Genomic DNA, 8,488 nt, shown 5'->3' on the forward strand with positions numbered 1-8,488 from the left:
TCTATTTATCGTTGTGGTGAGGTTTATATCTCTAGAGCGTGTGGCTCGCTGGGATTTGTTTTTTTAGGTGGAGCATGTCCATCAGTTCTAAGTTGGACATGGCCTTGTATGTCAGGCAGAGATCACCTCTGAGTAAGCAGTATGCAACTGAGTACAGTTGGAGTTTCTTGAGTCAGGCTGCATAGGTCATCTGTTTGAGGCCAGTAATCCTCTTGATGAGGTATTTTTGTGGCCTTTCCAGCTGTTACAGGTGTCTTGTAAGGTACATCCCAAATGGGGCATTGTATTCTATGATGGGTCTAATGAGTGATGAGTAGAGAGGTGCAATAACCTCTTTTGTTCTAGATGTGAACCCTTTTGTGATTAGGTGGGACACATAGAAGGATTTTCTAACCACCTTGGCAATATGATTATCAAAGGAGAGATTACTATCTACTTGGGCCCCCAGATCCTTTATTACATTTTCTGTATTTAGAGGACTACCACTTATGTGGTAGTTCACGGGTATTTTGTTTTTTCCAAAGGGGATGACTATGCACTTTTTGGTATTTAGCTTGAGGCCATTATTTTGACACCAGGTATCCGTCTCAGTGAGACCCATCTAAAGGGTGTCTGTATCAGCTGGAGAATCAACTATGGCCCCTAGTTTGCAGTCGTCTGTGAACTTGGTCAGCCATAGTCCTATGTTTGCCTGTACCTCTGAGAAGTATATACTGAACAGGAGGGGTCCTAGGACTGAGCCCTGGGGGATGCCACTTGTAACCGGTTTAGAGTCGGACGTAGAGCCTGCAACTCTCACCATGTGGGTTCTATCCATGAGCAAGCTGACAACCAATCTCATGATGTAGGGGTTTATGTTCAAGCTGGTGAGCTTGTCTATAATACTAGAATAGGGAATGGTGTTGAAAGCCTTTGCGAGGTCTAGGTAGGCTGAATGGACCTCCTTTCCCTCATCTAATGCTTTGGTAACCATCTCAAAGAAGTTCACCAGGTTTAGGAGGCATGATCTGCCTTTAACAAAACCAAACTGGGTAGGGTCCAAGGTTTGGAGGTTCCCAATGTCTCTGTTAATGAGTTCCATGATGATGCGTTCCATAGCCTTGCAGACCAGGCTAGTCAGGCTTATAGGGCGATAGTTCCTGGGGTCCATTGTGGCTCCACCTTTGTGGAGTGGGATAACTGTTGCTGTGCGCCACTCTATGGGTACATAGCCTGTAGAGAGGCTGAGTTTGGACAGTGTGTTTAGGTGAGGGGTTAATTCATTTTGGAGCTCTTGTAAGACACAGCCTGGGACCCTGTCCGGTCCCATTGAAGCTGTGTTTTTGGCTTTGGATAGGGCTGTTTTAACCTGTGCATCAGTGATTGATGGGGCCCTACATTCTTCTGGTATGCTTATGGGCCCTTTAGGGGGTGAGAGGGAGGTGAAGTTTGCACTAAACCTGTCTGCCAGAATGTTTGCAATATCAGTCGGTTCAGTGTATTTTGTGCCATTCTGCACTAACTCAGAGCAGATCTGAGAGTTTCCACTTAGGTTCTTGACATAGCTAAAGAATGCTTTGTGGTTATCTTTGGTGTCACTGGAAATTTTTCTTTTGAAACTAGCCTTGGATGATTTAATGAGGGATCGTAGTTTCTTACTGATACTGATCAGGGATGTCTTTCCTTCTTGGGAATTTACTCTTTTCTGTACTAGTTTCCTCCTTCTGTTGTATAGCTTGTTTATGGCAGCGGTCCACCAGACTGGTTTTCTTTTCTTGGAGGAGTGAGTCTTGGTTTTACTTGGGATAGCATGATCCATGCATTCCTGCAGATGCTCATAGAGTGCCTTTGTAAAGGTTTCAGCAGCTTGGACAGCATTGTCCTTTAGCATGGGGCTGTGAACCTTTCCACCTCGGTCTTAAGTAATGTGAAGTTTGCTTTTGAAAATATTTTCATGGTGGTTTCCTTGATTGGGGGTGGGGGCGGAATGTGGATATCCAGAGTGATTAGTCTGTGGTCTGATCTAACCAGCGAGGGGTTGACCTCCAGTGTGGAACACCGGTCACCTGTGTTGGTGATGACCAGGTCCAATATGTTGTTCCCTCTGGTGGGGGTGTTGACCAGTTGATCCAGGGCGTTCGAGTTTATAAATTCTAGGAAGCATTGGGCAAGGGAGTTAGTACTTGAGTAGTTCTCCCAGTTTATGTTTGGGTAATTGAAATCACCCAGTATTAAGGTGTTTGGTAGGACCTTCATATCTGCCAGTGTCTCCAGAAATGTGGAATGGGGGTCCCGGGCCATGGTGAGTGATCTGTAGCAAGCTACAATTTGGATTGCAGTTTTGCCCATTGTTAGTTGCACATGGATGATCTCTGCTGCACCACTAACCTGGAGGTGTGGGTAGATGAGTAATCTTTTCAGACATGTATTGGGGTGTATACAGTTTTATGACCTGACATATTTTTGGTGGCTTTACACACTAATAAAAGTAGCATGTACAATGTAGGCTTCAAACCTATGTGAAATAAGCAACACATAATCTTCCACACAGGTGTTTTTACCTCCTTGCCACAGAGGAAGTGTTTGTCAGAAATGCTCATTAATTATGTAGACACATGTAAGAGTGGGTGGTTAACCATGTATGTGTGTGACCTGACAATGTCCTTGTTTATACATTCTTGTGTACATGACTATTACTGAAGTATGAAGACAATCCCAAGGCAGAAAATACACTTTTAATTAAAGTAACATAATTGTCAGCATACTCTCAGTCACACATATAATTCATATGATATCCACTGTTATACATAGTAATTGTATGTATAATTATACTTTTGTTAATTTTAATATACATTACACTGGAACAGCATTAATAAAAGTTTGAGGTTACTGGATTGGAACCTTGGCCTACCTGTATTTTGACCATGAGCTTATACCATTTCCACAGGGAAGGCTGGGCAACAGATGTGTTTTTACAATCATTACTGTGCAGACTGCTCACTGCAACTGAGGACATATTTGTCACACATGCTCATTAGCTATACATGCACATTAAAGTGTTGAGTGATTAACCATGTATGTGTGTGAAATGAAAGTGCAGAAAATAAATGCTTAATTGTAGAACCATGATTGTACTGATAACCACAGTAACAAATATAATATATGATATCATATGTATGCTCGATCCACCTGCTATAAATAGCTATTTTTATGTATAACTTCTTTATATTGTCATTTTTATATAAATTACAGCAGACCAGCATTAATAAAGTAGAGTTTGCTGGATGAGAACCCTGGTTTAGCTGTATTGTCACCATTAACTGACACTTGTTGCCGAATTATGAGCTAGGCAGCAAGTGTGTTTTTACACCCAGTACTCTGATTGTTAACTGCCTCACAACACCGCTTAATGTGTTTGCACAGTGGAAAACCAGACATGTTGCAATGTATCTTTTAAAAAATGACAAGTCTGGAAGTGTTGAGCAAGTATGTTACCAGCTACACAATGCCGTTTAGTGTGTTTGTGTGAAGGAAAGCAGAAGATGTAACAATTCATCTTTTTGAAATTGGCGTCTGCTTATTATTTGAGATGCTGTGGACCTGTAGGTGTTTTGGACGCGTGCTGATCACTGTGTAATGTCACTTACTGTGCTTGTGTGATTGAAGGTAAAACATGTAACAATGTAACTTTTCTGCTGAAATTGACAATGTCTGTTTGTTGTTTGGGGCATTATATCATCTTTGCATAATGCGCAAACAAGACAAGCAAAGTCCAACATGTATTATTCTTGTTTCTTATTTTTTATCATTTAAAGATAAATGTGGGACTTAAAACATGATCTACATATCCTATGTGCTGTGTGCTTCATTGGGTTTACAAGGTGTGCTAGATGTACATTTGATTCACAGCTGTAATTTACGTTGTCCTTATCACAGACTTAGCTTCAATTAATTTTTATTTTTTATCTGTTTCACTGTATTTGTGCTAAGCTGCATATCACATAAATCTTCTTCTTCTTCTTTCGGCTGCTCCCATCAGGGGTCACCACAGCAGATCAACTGTTTCCATTTCTTCCTGTCCTCTGCATCTTGCTCTGTCACACCAACCGCCTGCATGTCATCTCTCACCACACCCATAAACCTTATCTTAGGCCTTCCTCTTTTCCTGTTACCTGGCAGCTTCAGCATCTTTTTCCCAATATACTCTGCATCCCTCCTCAGCACATGTCCAAACCAATGTAATCTTGCCTCTCTGGCTTTGTCTCCAAACCTTCCAACCTGGGCTGACCCTCTAATATACTTATTCCTAATCCTGTCCATCCTCGTCACACCCAGTGCAAATCTTAACATCTTCAGCTCTGCCACGTCATGCTCTGACTCCTGCCTTTTTGTCAATGTCTCTGTCTCCAACCCGTATAACATAGCTGGTCTCAATACCCTCTTGTAGACCTTCCCTTTCACTCTTACTGGTACTCGTCTGTCACAAATCACTCCTGACACTCTTCTCCACCCACTCCATCCTGCCTGTACTCTCTTCTTCACCTCTCTTCCACACTCACCATTACTCTGAACTGTTGATCCCAAGTACTTAAACTCATTCACCTTTGCCACCTCTACTCCTTGCATCCTCACCATTCCTCTGTCCTCCCTCTCATTCACACACATATATTCTGTCTTAGTCCTGCTGACCTTCATTCCTCTTCTCTCTAGAGCATATCTCCACCTCTCCAGGGTCTCCTCCACCTGTTCCCTACTCTCACTACAGATCACAATGTCATCTGCAAGCATCATAGTCCACATGGACTCCTGTCTGATCTCGTCTGTCAACCTGTCCATCACCATTACAAATAAGAAAGGGCTCTTAGCTGATCCTTGATGTAATTCCACCTCCACCTTAAATGCATCCGTCACTCCCACCGCAGACCTCACCGCTGTCACACTACCCTCGTACATAGCCTGTACCACTCTTACATACTTCTCTGACACTCCCAACTTCCTCATACAATACCACAACTCCTCTCTAGGCACTCTGTCATATGCTTTCTCTAAATCCACAAGACCAATGCAACTCCTTCTGACCTTCTCTCTACTTCTCCAACACTCTCAGAGCAAGCATCGCATCTGTAGTGCTCTTTCCTGGCATGAAACCATACTGCTGATCACTAATCATCAGCCCTCTTCTTAACCTAGCTTCCACTACTCTTTCCCATAACTTCATGCTGTGACTGATCAGTTTAATCCCTCTGTAGTTACTACAGCTCTGTGCATTACCCTTATTCTTAAAAATCGGTACCAAAACACTTTTTCTCCATTCCTCAGGCATCCTCTCACTTTCCAAGATTTCTTAGACAATCTAGTTAAAAACTCCACTACCATTTCACCTAAACACCTCCATGCTTCCACAGGTATGTCATCTGGACCAACAGCCTTTCCATTCTTCATCCTCTTCATAGCTATCCTTACTTCCTCCTTGCTAATCCACTGCACTTCATGATTCACTGTCCGCACATCATCCAACCTTCTCTCCCTCTCATTCTCTTCATTCATCAACCCCTCAAAGTACTCTTTCCATCTGCTTAACACACTGTCCTCACTTGTGAGTATGTTTCCCTCATTATCCTTTATCACCCTTACCTACTGCATATATTTACTAGCTCGGTCCCTCTGTCTAGCCAATCAGTGCGGGTCCTTTTCTCCCTCCTTAGTGTCCAACCTTTTATACAACTCTTCATATGCCTTATCCTTAACCTTTGCCACCTCTGTCTTTGCCATGCACCTCATCTCCTTATACTCTTGTCTACTTTCTTCATCTCTTTGACAATCCCACTTCTTCTTCGCCAACCTCTTTCTCTATATACTCTCCTGTACTTCTTCATTCCACCACTGGGTCTCCTTGTCCTACTTCCTCTATCCAGATATCACACCAAGCACCCTTCTAGCCATCTCTCTTACTAGCTCTGCTGTAGTTACCCAGCTATTCAAAAAAGGAAACATAAACAATATTACAAAATACATTTTAGCACGTCTTACAAATTGTTACCCAACTCTGGGTTTGAAATACCATACAAATGAACCTAACAAACACACTAAATCTCTCTTTGTCACAGAAACAACTTTGCAGCAGGAAAGCAAATTATTGTGCATACAAGCAAGTCTCATTTCCTCCATGTTATTAGCAAGATGTGTAGACTTGTACACTGTCACTTGTTTGTACATGTGCTGCTTACAGATCTGTAGCAATGAGTGATAACACAACCAGTTATAAGCATTGTTTGCCACAACCCCGATCTGTTTTCTATTTGTATTGCATTCATTCTTCTCTTGTTTGGTACTCACAGACATGCAATCTTTACGGCATTTTGCATCATTGTCCTTTAAATGTATAATAAAATGACGACACTGAAAACAGTTTTCAGCAAAGGCAGGAGAGTTAGGCTGTTAGAGAACAAAAATGACAACCGTGTGCTGTTCACTTCCATTTAAAAGCTTTCTACACTTACTTCTACTTTTTGCTGACACACAATGCAAGTGAGGTAGTCTGAATTGCTGTTGTGTCTTCTGTCTCCCTCACACAAATCGTTCACAGTAGTAATCAATTAACAATTAACACTGAGATAGTGCCTACACTGTGTTTACACCTGCTATATGAACTAAACAGTTTGGGATTCCACAATTCTAATGCGTTCACACCTCATTTGCATCTTCGCCATTCTCAGAGGCCTGAATCATCTTCTTCTTCTTTTGGGTTTTCTTAGTTTGGGGTCGCCACAGAGGATCACCTCTCTGCTCATTATAAAAAGGTAACCATGTAACTACGGAACTTCCAGGTGAGGAGACGTGTATTTGGAGAACAAAGAAGATTGCTCTTCCTTTTGATTTATCTGCACAGTAAGCTTCTGAACTTGGTAAGGTATGATTGTATTTTTCAAATGCATTCTAGATTTGTTAACATCTTACAAATACATTTTTTATACACATGCATTAGAAAAGGAAACTTATCTGTGTACACTTCTTATAGTTCACTGTTGGCATAGGCATTTGGGGCAGGCGTTCTTTCTCACATAGAGAGCCTATTAACATTCATCAAAAGTGTTATAGTTAAAACTGTGTTATCTTACACTTTTCTTATGTTATTTCAGGGAAATGTAATGTACTATATTGCCAATGACACAGGGGTGTTATGGCCCATAGACACCACCAGGGGAGTGCTGAGCTCAGTTAAAGGTGGCTGGCAATCATATAAACTTGATTTTTCTGTTGCAAATGTGTTCCCATTTTGTGAAAATTGTGTAGAAAGCACATATTACAATTGAATTATGTGGTATTCTTTGGTTTGTACAAACTCTTCATTTGCCATTAGTTGGGGGGGTGGGGGAGCCAAGTACCATTTGTGTGTTGCCAAAACAGAAGCTGTGTGTGTTTTAAGTGGTTTGCTCTTGAAATTGTGTAGGCATCCATTTATTACCATAGTAAACAATATATTACTAAAGTGGTATTCATTTTTTGGACAAAACATTGGTTTGTGTGTGGATGTGTATGATACAACCACATAACTTTCAATTTTAATAAGTGAAATGTGTGTTTCTAGTGGTTAATGTTGAAAATATATACATGTATATGAACAGGAATTTAATTATGTGGTATTTATGTATTGCATCCTTCTCTGTTTTATGTCCCATAAGATTATGTCACCTAAGCGTAAACCCCCTTTCAATAACCCTAAAAATTATGTAATAGCGCAGGTGTTCAGGCACCACAGTACTTTCTTGCTTGAAATCCCAATCCCTCAGAACCACAAGCTCCAGGGATCTAAACCTTGTCATCACAATAAACAAAACATGCTGGAGGGATAGGTTCCTGACCCAGAGACTCCCCAGACTCTGGAATAGATTGCCCATACATGTCAAGCAAAGTGCCTCTTTGGCCCTTTTCAAAAGGAACCTTGATGATTGGATGGGAGAAAGGAAATTCACTCCTGGGATCACGTCAGTCACCCTGCTAGACAGGGGTCCAGGGAAGTGAATAGTGTGGGAAGAATTAGCCAGGGAATTGTTATGGCTAGGCTTGTATAGGCTCTAGGGCTCATAGCCCAGTACCAACCTATGAACCTATGACAGAGGACATGGGGATTTGGCTGAGAGAATGCAGATTTGGAACTAGATAGTCAATGATGTAAATGCAGCAGGGGGGTACACCAGGACTTATGATCAGGTGTGTATCATAGGGCCACTGATATGATTTCATCAGCTCAGAGGAGAGCAGTTGCAATTGCCCATGAACAGCTGGCTATTGGGGAGGGTGGCTACTGCAGAGCCACCACTGACACCAAATGAAGATTTCCTGTCCACTGTCAGAGATCCAGAGAGCTCAGTGGAAACTGCACACTAACGTGATTGATGTCAATGCCGGTGTTTTCGGGATTACAGGTATGTGTCAGGAGGAAGTTCCATGTAAGCTTATGTATGCTAAGGTGTAAGATTTGGTTGTATAGTAAAATAAAGAAAAATTT

This window comes from Protopterus annectens, chromosome 2.part2 (genome assembly GCF_019279795.1).
Source record: "Protopterus annectens isolate FY-2018-M chromosome 2.part2, PAN1.0, whole genome shotgun sequence".
Classification (NCBI taxonomy): Eukaryota; Metazoa; Chordata; order Ceratodontiformes; family Protopteridae; genus Protopterus; species Protopterus annectens.